Source organism: Callithrix jacchus, chromosome 1 (assembly GCF_049354715.1).
Source record: "Callithrix jacchus isolate 240 chromosome 1, calJac240_pri, whole genome shotgun sequence".
In the NCBI taxonomy this organism is placed as follows: domain Eukaryota; kingdom Metazoa; phylum Chordata; class Mammalia; order Primates; family Cebidae; genus Callithrix; species Callithrix jacchus.
Window position 1 is genome coordinate 167751252 of NC_133502.1, and position 12805 is coordinate 167764056.

General features: G+C 43.7%; 1 protein-coding gene and 1 long non-coding RNA gene across 3 annotated transcripts in view; one reads left to right on the forward strand and one right to left on the reverse strand.

Annotated features, from left to right (window-relative positions):
• BRINP1 (BMP/retinoic acid inducible neural specific 1) overlaps window positions 1-2409 on the reverse strand; it is a 200973-nt gene extending 198564 nt beyond the window's left edge. For both annotated transcript variants that reach the window (XM_002743254.7, XM_078375351.1), the window contains exon 1: window positions 2009-2409. The gene's annotated coding sequence lies outside the window, so the exon portion shown is untranslated. The remainder of the gene's footprint in view (window positions 1-2008) is intronic.
• Window positions 1718-12805, forward strand: part of LOC108593074 (uncharacterized) — a 42009-nt gene continuing 30921 nt past the window's right edge. The window contains exon 1 of the long non-coding RNA XR_001913432.4: window positions 1718-1882. This is a non-coding gene — a long non-coding RNA (uncharacterized LOC108593074). The remainder of the gene's footprint in view (window positions 1883-12805) is intronic.

Sequence of the window (12805 nt, forward strand, 5' to 3'; positions counted from 1 at the left end):
GCTGTGTGAAGGCTTCAGCCTGAGGTATCAGCCTTTGGACAGAGAATGGTATGTCTGCAAGTGCCTGCAGGTAGAGCCCACCCTCCAGGGCAGGTTCCTACAAACGTGTTTGCTTTTATCTCTCCCAGAAAATATATATACATATATATGTTGTGTATATATGTAGATATATAGATTTTTTGCTAGAATATATATGTGTAAATTTTTACTCCAAGTGTATTTCTACTTTTTCCCCCTAAGGTTTTCAGTGGCCCCTCCAAGCTGTGCTAAATGCGAAGCTGTGTCCCAGCGTCACAGCCTCGTCTTCTCCTAGCCTCCCTGCCTGAGAGCAGAACGGCTGCCGCTTACCTTGAGAAAGTAACAGCTGCCGAGTCTGGAAGCCATGCTAACAGCAGTAAAACTCAGCATTTTTGCTGAGTAGGGCAAGCCTTTAAGAGGCAGCTGGGAATCAAATCAATGGCTGGCCCCAGAGCCCAAGCCCAACAGTACCAAGGCAGGGTGGCCAAGGGACCTACCTAGAGAGTCTCCCAGGAGGTGGAGGAAACAAGAAAGAAGGCCTTGACCCAAACTGCTTTTCTGGCTGAGATTCTTCCACCGCCCCCCTGCCCTTGGCAGTATTTTGGTGCCAAGTGAGAGATGCAATGTGCAAACCGACAGCAGTTTAAGTCAATTACTGCCACATTCTGTTGTGGGTTCCCCACTCACAGCCCCTTTTCAAATTGTAGATCTCCCTCAGTACTGAAATAATTCATTCTCTCTCTCTCTCCCTCCCCCCCTCCCACCGTCTCCCCCGACCTCTCTCCACCTCTCTCCACCTCTCTGCCTTCTCCCAATATCCTTCTAACTCCAGTGGAGCCATGGAGAGGCATATGTAGACAGAGATTCTCTGGGGGCTTCCCTGACTGAAATGGGGGAAGATGAATCTATCTTAGGAAAGTGCCCCATCCATCTCCTTCCATATCATCCAGAGCTGCCCCCAAATGAAATTTCCTCTGAGACCCTTTGCAACTGTGATGGATAAGCAAGTCCCTGAGGATGCTTTCTCCTTTTCCCTAAGGGGGATCCATGCAAACTTGCCCAGATCCTCCCCCAAAGCACCAGAAGCCTAAGGGGCTGTATTGATTGCCAACAGGGAGGCAGGGTAGATCCCTATCCCAGACTTGCCAAGCCCCAGATGAGGAGCCCACCGCCTACTTCCCCCTTTCTCTGTCACCCACTATCCAGTGTCTCCAAATTCCCATCAGAATCCTGGAGTCTGCCCAGTGTGGAATTTAAAGTGGTAGCGTCTCATTTGTCTCCGGGCTTGGCCATGTCTCTTTCATACTAAGCGGTGGGTCCCAGTGTAGCAGGATTCCACCGTTTGGAGGAATTTTCCTTCAAGGGTACCAACACCGGGCTAAATAAGGTGCCATCTATATACAGCCCCATAATTCTCCCTAAACCCCAAGCCCAGAGCCCCTAGAGGAAGTCCACAGTGGGTTTCCCGATGACTACGTGATCTTATAGTAAAGGGGTCCCATTCCGTGTAAGCTGGAGAGATCTCATTAAAAAGACACACGAGTGCACACATACAAACACATACGTACAAACATGCACACACACATCGCGCCGTAAGTAGGTTATAGGACATCTCTCTCTTCACCCCTCCCATACACACACACACAGACACACGCACACCACAAACACACGCATCAAACGCAAACGACGCCGCACACGCACACTCACAGTAGCACCACACCAAGTTCCCACCATGGTGCACACGTCGGGAGCGCGCGGGGACACACACGCCACTCACTCCAACCCGCAGTTAACCCTTTCAGCCCTGGGCGCAGGAACCCCCTCCCTAGAGCCGGAGAAGACTTGGAGGCAGCGGGGAGGCCAGGTGACTAGCAAACGAGGGTGCCGGGAGGGGGAGGGGTGGGGCGCACGGGAGGTGCCCCGAATGCGGTCCAGGGACGGGTCCAAGGGCAGTGGGGCTGCGGGGCGCTGTACCCCGGTGCCGCCTTACCTGGAGTCAATGTCCGTCTTTGGCGGAGAGCTGCGGGCGGACGCTTTTTATTCGGCTCGGTGGGAACTTGGGAGAGCCCTGCGTCCAGCTCGCATTCCGGGGACGGCGCGGGGACTGCAGGCGTGGGGGTACCTGGCTCCTAGCAGCCTGGCTCATACTCAGCCGTCAAGTCCCCTTCGCTGGTCCCGAGGACAGGCATGAATCCCGGCTCCGGAAGGCGGTCCCCACTCCCTCTGCCTCCCGGCTCTGGCGCTCTCTCTCTGGCTCGCTCTTGCTAGCTCTCTCCCTCTATCGCTGTTCGCTCGCCTGCGCTCTCCTCCTCCCCCCCCACACCGGATCAGTTTGCAGCCGTGGGGACCCGGAGCGCGGCGGCTGGCGAATGGAGAGGGAAGTCCAAGTGCGCCGCGGTCTCCGGGCGGGGAGCAGCAGAGGCCGGGCTACGCGGGGGGAGGGACTTAGCCAGCGACGGCTGAAAATGAATGGGGGAGCGGCGGCCGGGGGGGCGGGGAGGGAGGAGCCGAGCGCAGGCTTGCTTCCCAGTAGTGTTTTGTACATCTTTAGGCGGAGGAGGAGGATAAGCGAGAGGAGGAGAGTCGCAAGGCCGCCTCGAGGGAAGGGCGGCCCGGGGGGGGGGGGGGGGGTGTGGAGGCTGAGGGCTGAGCCGTGGGGAGTTTCGTGGGTCTGGGGGGTGTCGGGTGTTGTGTCTATGTGCACGAGCATCCGAAGGGATGTGTATCTGCGCAACCCCGGGATCCTGGTGCTCTTGAGCGTGACTGTACTGTGTGCGCCGCGAGTACCTGAGTGTTTCTGGGGCCCGGGGTGTTCCCATGGCCTCGTGTATCCATCGAGTGTGGGTTTTGTCTCGGGAGGTGCCCGTGTGGGTCCGCTTGTGTCTGCGCGTCTCTCTGTGAGTGTTTGGCACTGTTTGTTTCCCTCGGTGTGTAGGCGAGAGCCCACGTAACCTCCCAGAATGAAGCAAGAGCTTCTCTACGTAGGCAGGATGTAGGAGTGAGAAGCTGAGGGGACGCGAAGTTCTCTGGAGACCACCAAAGGCGGAGAAGGGGCGAGGGTACAGGGACTGAGACAAGAAAAAAAAAAAAAAGACTCCGCAATCAGCGTGAGAGGTCCCTAACGTGGGGCCTCTCCCTGAAGCGGAAAATAAAGCCCTCGTATGATCTAAATTCCCACACAGTGCACATTCTGTATGTTTGTTTACTTTGCTTCCCTTCTGATTTAAACCAAATCAGCAATGCAGATTCCTAGTCCCTTGAAAATGAGGCAAGAATAGAAAGCATTAAAGCGACCACACAGAAGGGCAGGAAGGCATAGGAAAAGATGATGGAAAATATAAAGAGCCAGATTCAGTAGACGTGCAGGCTGGAGAGAGGTTGGAATCTTTGACTGTGTGGTCTTGGCCAAAATACTTTACCTTAAGCCTCAATTCCTTGTCTGTTTAATAGAGTAATAATATATCTACCTATCTAACAGGGTTGATGTGGAATTGTAATCAGTTAATGTTTGCAAAGGCACTTAGACTGCTCAAGAGTTAATATATGCAAAGGCACTCAGACTGCTCCCTGACACCTAGTGAGTACTCAGTGAATGTTGTCTGCTTTTATGATTGCCATCGTATGTTTTTTTTTGTTTGTTTGTTTATTAATTGAAAGGATGGTAGGAGGGAGATGTGATCACCAGGGAGGCCTAGAACAATCTAGGAGCCAGTGAACTAATTGGAAGAAGAGGAGTCTTGAAACAAAATAGAAGAGAAATGTTTGAGTGATGAACTGGGAACCTGAGAAAAATTATTTATTAGACAAAGAGGAATGGAGAAAGAGAGAAGACATAGGTCTAGCAAGAATGATCCTGGGTCTCAGGAGGTCAGGACTGAGACTAGAGGAAAGAGAGGAGCAGCAGATGGTGCAGAGCTCCTCTAAGTCTCCACTGGAATCCAAATGAGGAGGAGTCAGCACCACGGACAGCTCTCTAGCCACTGACCCACCTAGCGATTTCTCTTTCTGCCTGGTGGAAACTTCTCCCTTTTTGCTTGGGCAACTTTCTTTCCCTTGGCTTCTGGCCCAGGTTCAGGTCTTGCAAACAGGTTCCCCAGGGGAGGTCTGAATTTGGTTCTGACCACGAAGAAATATGCCCACCACACGCACTGCTTCTCCCACCCACCGCAGTATGAAATACCAGATCACCATCTCTCGCCTCTCCCTGCTCTTTCTTTTTTCTCCCTCTCTTTCTGCCTCCTTGTGCCCCAATCCTTCCTTTATTCGTACCTATCTTTCTACTTGTCTCCCCATCATCCCCCAGCTGAGGTCTGCTTCCATGACCGTTAGTAAGCAACAACAGCCCTGCTGATAATGCAGTTCTGAAATCAACCTGAGACACGGTAGTCTGGCAACTTCCGATGAAGACCAAAGTTCTGATTATTATTCTTTCTTCTTTCTTTCTTCTTCCTCCTCCTCTTCCTCCTTCCTTCTTCTTCCTCTTCTTTCTTCTTCTTCCTCTTCGTCCTTTTTCTTTCCCCTCCTCCTTCTTCCTTTCTTCTTAAACTTCTTTCTTTTCCTCATTTCAAGTTTTAATTAAAGCTTGTATATAAGATTACTTTATTCCTGCATGTTCTCAATTGTTTCTTTCTCGTATTTGCCCTTTTCTATAACTACTTGGTGAGATTTGGCTTTCCATTCAAGGATCTTTTTGCAGTCTTTGTCCAGTTTTAGTCCAGTGATAGCCACCTTGCTGGGGTGAATGCCTACGTGGATAGTTGTGCCATTAGCCTTTTCGTGCTGCACACATTCAATGTAGATAACATATTTCTTCCTATAAACCTGGACTACTTTGCCAATTTGTAGACCTTTATAGTGTCCTCATACAAAATGAACTTCATCATCCTTTCGGATGGGCATGGACGCACGTTGTACTTCTGTCTCAGCTCTTTGGAAAGAGGGGAAGACATAATCTTCCTGCGAATGTGGGAAGGGGCATTGAAACACCTTTTGTGGTTCTTGCTTTGGTAGGAATCACAACGGGATTGAACTTTATTTTGGCTGCTCCTGCTTCAGTGATGGCCACAAAAGGGCCTGACTCATTCTTCTTAACCCTTTCTTTGTAATCAGTTTCCCAAGATGGGCTGTGGTCTATATACCTTAGGAAGAGAGGACTTAATGCTTTGGAACACTGTCCAGTCTTTCTCTTTCTCACCCACACCGTCAATATTTCCCTAAAGAAACAAAGAACTCTTCCTAGTTCCAACTGCTATTACACAGAGAGAAAGAGGAAAGATAATTTTTGAACTTTGACCATGCACCAAGCATCTTATGTGCAATGTTCTGAATATTATTGCTTACAATTCTGAAAATTCTTTGCAGTGTAAGATAGATAATACTACTCTATCTTTATGTGATAGGAAATTGAACCTTGAAAAACTTGAGTAGCATGCCAAAATATAGCTAGTAGGTGATGGAGTGAGAAATTCTACACCCAAGTCCAAGTCCAAAATCTTTACCCACTGGGAATAATGAGGAAGCCCTGGGATGATTGGAAGTTCTTGGAATTTTATGGGGTCACTGAACCATATCCTAAATATAAACTTCAATGTCTGAAGCCATTGCATTATCTGTGCCAATGGATGATTTAGTGTATCTTGTCCCTGGAGAAGGAGGTGATGACTTAGCATGGACAGATTTCAGGCTCACTTGAGCCTTATGGTTTCTGAGTTTTGAATAAAACTCCAACCTTCCCAGGTCTTAGTTCATTTGCATTTGGCTCTGTTTAGCTTTCCCGTTTCTATGAAGAAAGGCTAAGAGGGCCATTTTAAAATGTCTCCAAAGACTCCTTGGTCATCAGAAAAGTTCTCAGTGCAAAGCATTTCTAATGACTTATGGAGAATGCAATCAAAACCATATGGATAACATTTTTGCAGAAATACACACGGGTGGGAAAAGGTTTAGGGGCCAAAAATATACTCCTTTTTTTCTTCTTTGCCAAAGAAAGAACATTTAAGGCAGCTTGAGATATGTGAGAAATGTCTTGTTCTTTCTTTGGGGTGGGTGTTGGTGAGCAGCTGTTTGCTATTTCCACTGAACTTACTAAGGGCTTCCATGGGGAGGCGTTGCCAACCGATTAGGGTAGACTTAAGAAAGAACTTCCTATCTGTAGATTTTGGGGTGATGCTAAAATAGGACCTTTTGTACAAGGACATTTAATAAGAAAATGGAATGTTTCCCAGAGTGTCATTCATAGTGTGATAGATTTGAAAAACAATGGACAACATTTTTAATATCACAGACTGTTTTAAGAACCTCACAATTGCTATAGTCCCTGTATGTTGTGGAAAAATGTACTTATAAAAAAGCCCACAAAATTTTACATGGAGTTTGGCTGTATTTGTCTCTGATAATCTCATTTGTGAATGTCTGTCCCTGGATACCAGCTTCAGGACTCTAGAGTAGGTGACTTTTCTGGTATGTAATCTGACCTTAGATTTTATAGGTTGCTTTATTTAGATTTAAGCTTAAGAAATCAGAAAGGGAAATCCAGTGAATAAATTAACAAAAAGGTAAGCAGCATTTTTTTTCTAGAAATAGACAATAAATATAGATAAATGTTCAGTGATGAAATGGAGGTTTCACTTCTCCCTCTTTAAATAAAGATAAGATTTTGTCCTGTTTGTGCAGGACTCTCAGCCACCTGCTGCTGTCTCAAAAGCTTAAATTCACTACTCCTGTCAAATCTCAAAGGAGTTAAAATCCCTTAATCTGGGGTACTTTGGGTTCAGAATAGGCGAACAACTGCCAAAAGAAGTCTGTATTTCTTAAGTGCCTAGTGACTGTGAGGTAGTATAAATGATTTCAAGATAAATGTCTTGCCTGGTCTCTGTCTTCTAGGAGTCTGCAATCCATTGCAGAGCCGTACTCACGCCTAAATAATCCCAACACCCCATGGAATGTAGCAGGCTGCTCAGCGTCGATGGGAACTATTGAAAAGCTAAAAGAAGGAAAATTTTGCCTTCATATTAGGTATAATATTCTACACTTACAAACAGCTATTTTTCATTTTTAAAACCATTGAATTAACAATAACTGATATTTATTGAGGGGTTAATATGTGTGAGCAACATTTAAGCCTTCCATGTCGGTCATCTAGGCTGTTATGAGCATGTCTTCACTGAATAAAAATGTTATGCTGGACTGGCACAGTGGCTTATGCCTGTAATCCTAGCACTTCAGGAGAACAAAGCAGGTAGATTACTTGAGCTCAGGAATTTGAGACCAGCCTGGGCACCACGGAGAAACACTCTCTCTACAAATAAACAAATGAATGAATGAATAAATAGCTGGGCATGATGGTGTGCCCTAGGGAGGCTGAGGTGAAAGGACACCTTGAGCTCGGGAGGCAGAGATTGCAGTGAGCCAAGATTGCACCACTGCACTCCAGGCTAAGCTACAGACCCAGACTGTGTTTCAAAATAAAAAATGCTATGCTTCTTAATGTCAGTGTCTGTCTGTCTGTCTCTCTCTCTCTCTCTCTCTCTCTCTCTCTCTCTCTCTCTCTCTCACTCTGTGTCTCTCTCTCCCTATCTCTCTTCCTCCCTCCCTCCCTCCCTCCTTCTCTATCTTTCTGCTTGGGCAATGTGCTTAGAACACAATTCTTATCCATCATTCTGCTTATCTAAAACCTGGTAGACTTTTAACTGTATACCAAAGTCAAAACCATTTTATCCAGAATTTAATGCCCTCTGTCATTTGGTCCCGGTGCTTTTTGCAAACTTAGTTATAACCTAGTTAACCGCCGGTACCTTCTATGCCAGCGAAAATGAACTGCTCACTGGTTCTTCATTCCCAACTTCCTTTTTTCTGTGCAGGCTGGTCCCTTTATTCCCAGGTCTTCTTCTCCCTAGCAACCCATCATTTCTGCATGACCAAATCTTAACCTTCCTTAAACATTTAGTTCATATGCCTTATCCTTTACCATCTCAGTTAGGATAAAACACATTTTTCCACGAAGTATACAAAGCTGTGCATGATCTGGCCTTAACTTCCCCTCTAAAATCATGTCCCCCTCTCTCCACTCCAGTCACACTAGCTCTCTTCCAGTTACTAGAATTTACCAAGTTCCTTTTCTGCCTCTAGGCTTTTGTGCTTGCTTTCCCCTCCTAGCCAAGTCCTACTTACCCTTTGAGTATCTGTGTAAATGTCACTTCTCTGACCTCCAGACCAAGGCTATCATCTCTCTTACAACCCTGGATGTCTCTGTCACAACATATATCATCATTGTAATTAAACATTTATCAATGATGTTATTTGTTTTATATATGTTACCCCAGCTAGAACTAAAACTAAAAGGCATAAAAAGTTTCTTCATGGTGAGAGCTTGAACTAAAACTGAAAGACATAAAACATATTTTCATGGTGAGAGCTTGGTACATAAAGACACAGTGTATTTGTATTAACTATGCCCTATGTTCCAGGAACTGCTCTATGTACTTCATAAATGTTAATTCACCTAATCCTTTTAACACACCTATGATGTTGGTATTGTCATTATGACTATTACCCCCATATTCAGATGAAGAAAGCTGAGGCACAGAGAGGCTGAACAAATTACCCACTATCACATATCAGAACCAAAATTAGAACTGAGGCCAACCTGCCGTAGAAGACAAATGTTGCCGCTAAGCTACGTAGCCCTTTACATGGGAAAAGCCCCATACAAATTTATTCAATAAACAGAAGTTCTTTCTCAAGTCTTCAGTCTTTAAGCATATCCATTCTCCTCTGACTCTGTGGCATTCTTCACTTTCTTTCATGGTGATTATTTGCGTATGTGAACCTTGCTCTTGGTATTCCCAGCTATTGGCTCTGATTCCTCAGCAAACATAGTGAACCTCTGGAGGCATGCTATTACTTACTGACTCCTTGATCAGAATTTGGACCCTTCTTAGTCTCCTGTCAGTTTCTCCCAGCTGTGGAAATGGATGTGTTTGGACACAAGAGTATGCAAAATGATTTTGCTAGACACGTCCAGCTTTCTCTCTCCTCCCTCTCCTTTCCATGTTGCTAAACTTCCAGGTTCCTTAAGCCTAAGCCTGCCCAGGCCTCTGCCTTGGTGACACACAACTTCTAAAAGAAGTTTTAGGAAAGGTGTTTAGAAAAATATCCTGCTGGCTGAAGCTCAAGGAACATCCCTATTGCAAATTCCTTCAACATTCTACATGAATTACTAGTTCAGTATATCAGTATATGCAAGTTCTCTTGAAATCTCACAGAGTATCTTCTTTGTTTTGCTGTTTTTTGGTGGTTTCGAGTTTTTTTTTTCAATCTCACTTTTTGTGATGACTGAAAGATGAGGTAGGCACACCAGGTAGCCCCATTTTACAGAAAAAAAATAGAAGCTTGGTGACATAGAATGACTCATAGAAGGATTGTTATCTTGGATGGGGCAGCTAAACCATGTTTGCTTTGAAAAGCAGTATGCTTTCACTGGCTATAAGAAAGGAAGTCTGAGAGTTGTGATCCAGATAGCCTAAAAGGAAGCCGACAACTAGACTGTAAACTCTCTATGGAGGATATGTAGCAAGGCTCCATGAGTGACTTCTAGACACTGACAGGTGTCCCTGCTGACAGCTAGCAGGAAAACAGAAACCCCAGTTCTAGGACCACAAGAAAATAAATTCTACCAACAACCAATGAGCTTAGAAAAAGACACTAAGCCCCAAATGACAACCACAGCCCTAGATGACCCCTTAATTTCAGTCTGATGAGATCCTGAGTGAAGTATCCAGTCACTCCATTCCTGGACATCTACAGAAACAGTGAGACAATAAATATGTATATTTTAAGCTACTAAATGTGTGGGAATTTGTTGCATAGCAATAGAAAATTAATATACTCTATAAATAAAATATTTTCATCAAAATGTCTCTATAGTCTTCCCTTTCAAATCTAATATCACTTTCTCAGGTGGCCATAACTGCTAGTGCTAAGTTATCTGGGGATTCCTATTATACATCCCAATCCCTGATAATCTACCTCATGTCTATTCATAAACACCTTCTGAGCTAGAGAGGGAAAGAAACACCTTCCCACTCGACTTGCAAAGCTATTCCATCCAGCGACTTATTTTCTATATAAAGCCTTATCCTGTTGATGCAGTACATTCCATCTGGATAAACATAATTATTGGGGGTGGGGATATGAAAATGAGTTTCCTTTGCCCCCACAGCTTGCTCCCAGTAAAATGGTCTTCTGATCCAGTGACATCATTTTTTGAGGTGTGAATATACATTAATTATTTTCAAGTCAGTGATCTTAGTGGATGTGAAAAATAAACTTTGGAGTCAAGTAAATTAGAGCCCAAACCTGATATCACACATTCCAGGAAGACATCCAGTAAGCCTTACCAGGAACCTCACATGGACCATTCTCAGTGTCTGAGCCTCAGTGTCCTCATTTGGCAAATGGGGATCCAACAGTTTATTCAGAACTCATGTTTTGAGCATCTTCTCTGAACCAAATATCTGGTCTAATGACAGTGAGTCGGTCACTCTCTTTCGGAACACATAATCTCATTAGGAAGTAATACTTACACTAATAAGATTTTTGCAATGATTAAATGAGATAAGCATTTAGAATGGAGCCTGACATGTAGTTAGCCTCATTCAGTGGGAGCCATGCTTAGAGGAGGGTTATGCCTCCCAAAAGGAGTTATATAATTATTAATAACAATATTTATTGAGTACTTACATCAGGTCAGGCATTTATCAAAATTATTTCCCATGTATTAATTCATGTAACCATCACAAAACATCCTAAAAGGTAGATACGATTATCATCCCCAATGAGAAAAGAATTAGTAAGTATCAGACTGAGCTATAAATACAGATTGTTAGGCTCACAGGTCAATGCATTTTACTACGATTTCTTACTAATTCTCTTCAGATGCCTTTAAAGCAAAAGGGATGACATGATATAGAGAGTTTTTGGAATGTAAAAGTTTCCCAACATACCAAATGCATAAGCCACTCCATACCGTGAATACCCCACAGACAACAAATTCTATTCAAGTTACCACTGTTGATCAAGGGTTAGACAAACTGACATTAGTGGTAGTGCTTTTTGTTTTCATTTCAATTTTTCATGCTTATAGTGTTCTAGAAAGTTTGCTAAATATGTCACAATTGGTATTTAGTTTAATAAATTAATTAAAATAAACTTTAGAAAAGTCCATGAGTTACAGCATATGTCTTTATTATCATGGATGAAAAAACTGAGGATCTAAGGGGTAAAATAATTTGCTTAAGAACACACAGCTTTTATGTGATGTGATCATTATGCATTGCATGTCTGTATCAAACCATCTCATGAGCCTCATAAATATATACACCTACTATGTACCCACAAAAAATAAAATAAAATAAAGCTTAAGAGCACAAAGCTAGACCAGACTTGGTGACTCATGCCTATACTACTAACACTTTGGAAGGCCAAGAATTGCTTGAGGCTAGAAGTTCCAGACCAGTTTGCCCAGCATAGTAAAACCCCTATCTCTACAAAAACAATTTGTTTTAATTGGCTAGCCATGGTGATGTGTACTGTAGTCCCAGGAAGACTGCTTGAGCCCAGGACTTCTAGGTTGCAATGAGCCATGATCACACCACTGCACTCTAGCTTGGGTAACAGAGCAAGACTGTATCTTTAAAATAAAGAAAAAAATCACAGATAGCAAGATAGCAAGAGCTCGAAACCCAACCCTGTAATCTGTGTTCTTAATTGTTATGCTAGTCTGTGCTCAGCTAGGTTGCACTCTCTTAAACTATCCTAAGTAACACAGAGACTGCAGTCTCTTCTACTTGAGTGCTAAGTGATACCACACTGGCATATAATCACATTTTCTTTACAGTTTCATTTTCAGGCTTCCTATTTTGAGGAGGTATGATTGACTTGTTATTTTATAACAAATATACGTTTTAATCAGTGTTCTAATTTACATCGATTATAGTTAGCTTGAATTCATCAAGCTAGCCTTTATTTTGTTTCAAACTCTCACATATTTGTTAGTTTTCAACATCTCTTGGTTGCTTTCTCCCTGGTATTGCCTCTTGCCCACCTCTTGCCTGGACCATTACTAATCCATCATGGAACTCTCCGTTGCAAAACCCAAAACAGAAATCTCAAGCAAAAACTACCAATCAATTAGATGTGGCAAAGGGGATGAAAGCTAAGTGTCAGTCCAGCATGTTCTCCACATAACATAGTTGAAGGCCTTCTGTAGATTTTAGAGATAAAAGCATGTCTGTCCAATGGCAAGATGAAATTGAAAAAAATATCCAAATTGTGAATTAAGGATATCTTTACCTTTCTACCCTGAAGGTCAAGTGCTGCATAGCCTGTATCATTTTCTGTGTTTTATAACAGATGTCAGCAAAGAATATTATGTACAGAGTCTGAGTCCCTGCTGCTGCCTGTGTGAAATACATTTATGCAATTCCCGCATTGTAGATATCAAATCCTCTTATGTTAATATGTGGTCACTGAAAGCATTACTAGGGACAGGTTATACCAAGAATGTCTGTTTGATTTAACAATGAGAGGGTAAACAAAGCCATAGTTAATGAATTTAGTCATTGTTCTATACTAGGACATGTGCTTGTATTAGATTTTGCTTATAATGACACTATTAAATAATCAGACTGGCGGGGTATGGTGGCTCATGCCTATAATCCCAGCATTTTGGGGGGCCAAGGTGGGTAAATCACAAGGTCAGTAATTCAAGACCAGCGTGACCAATATGGTG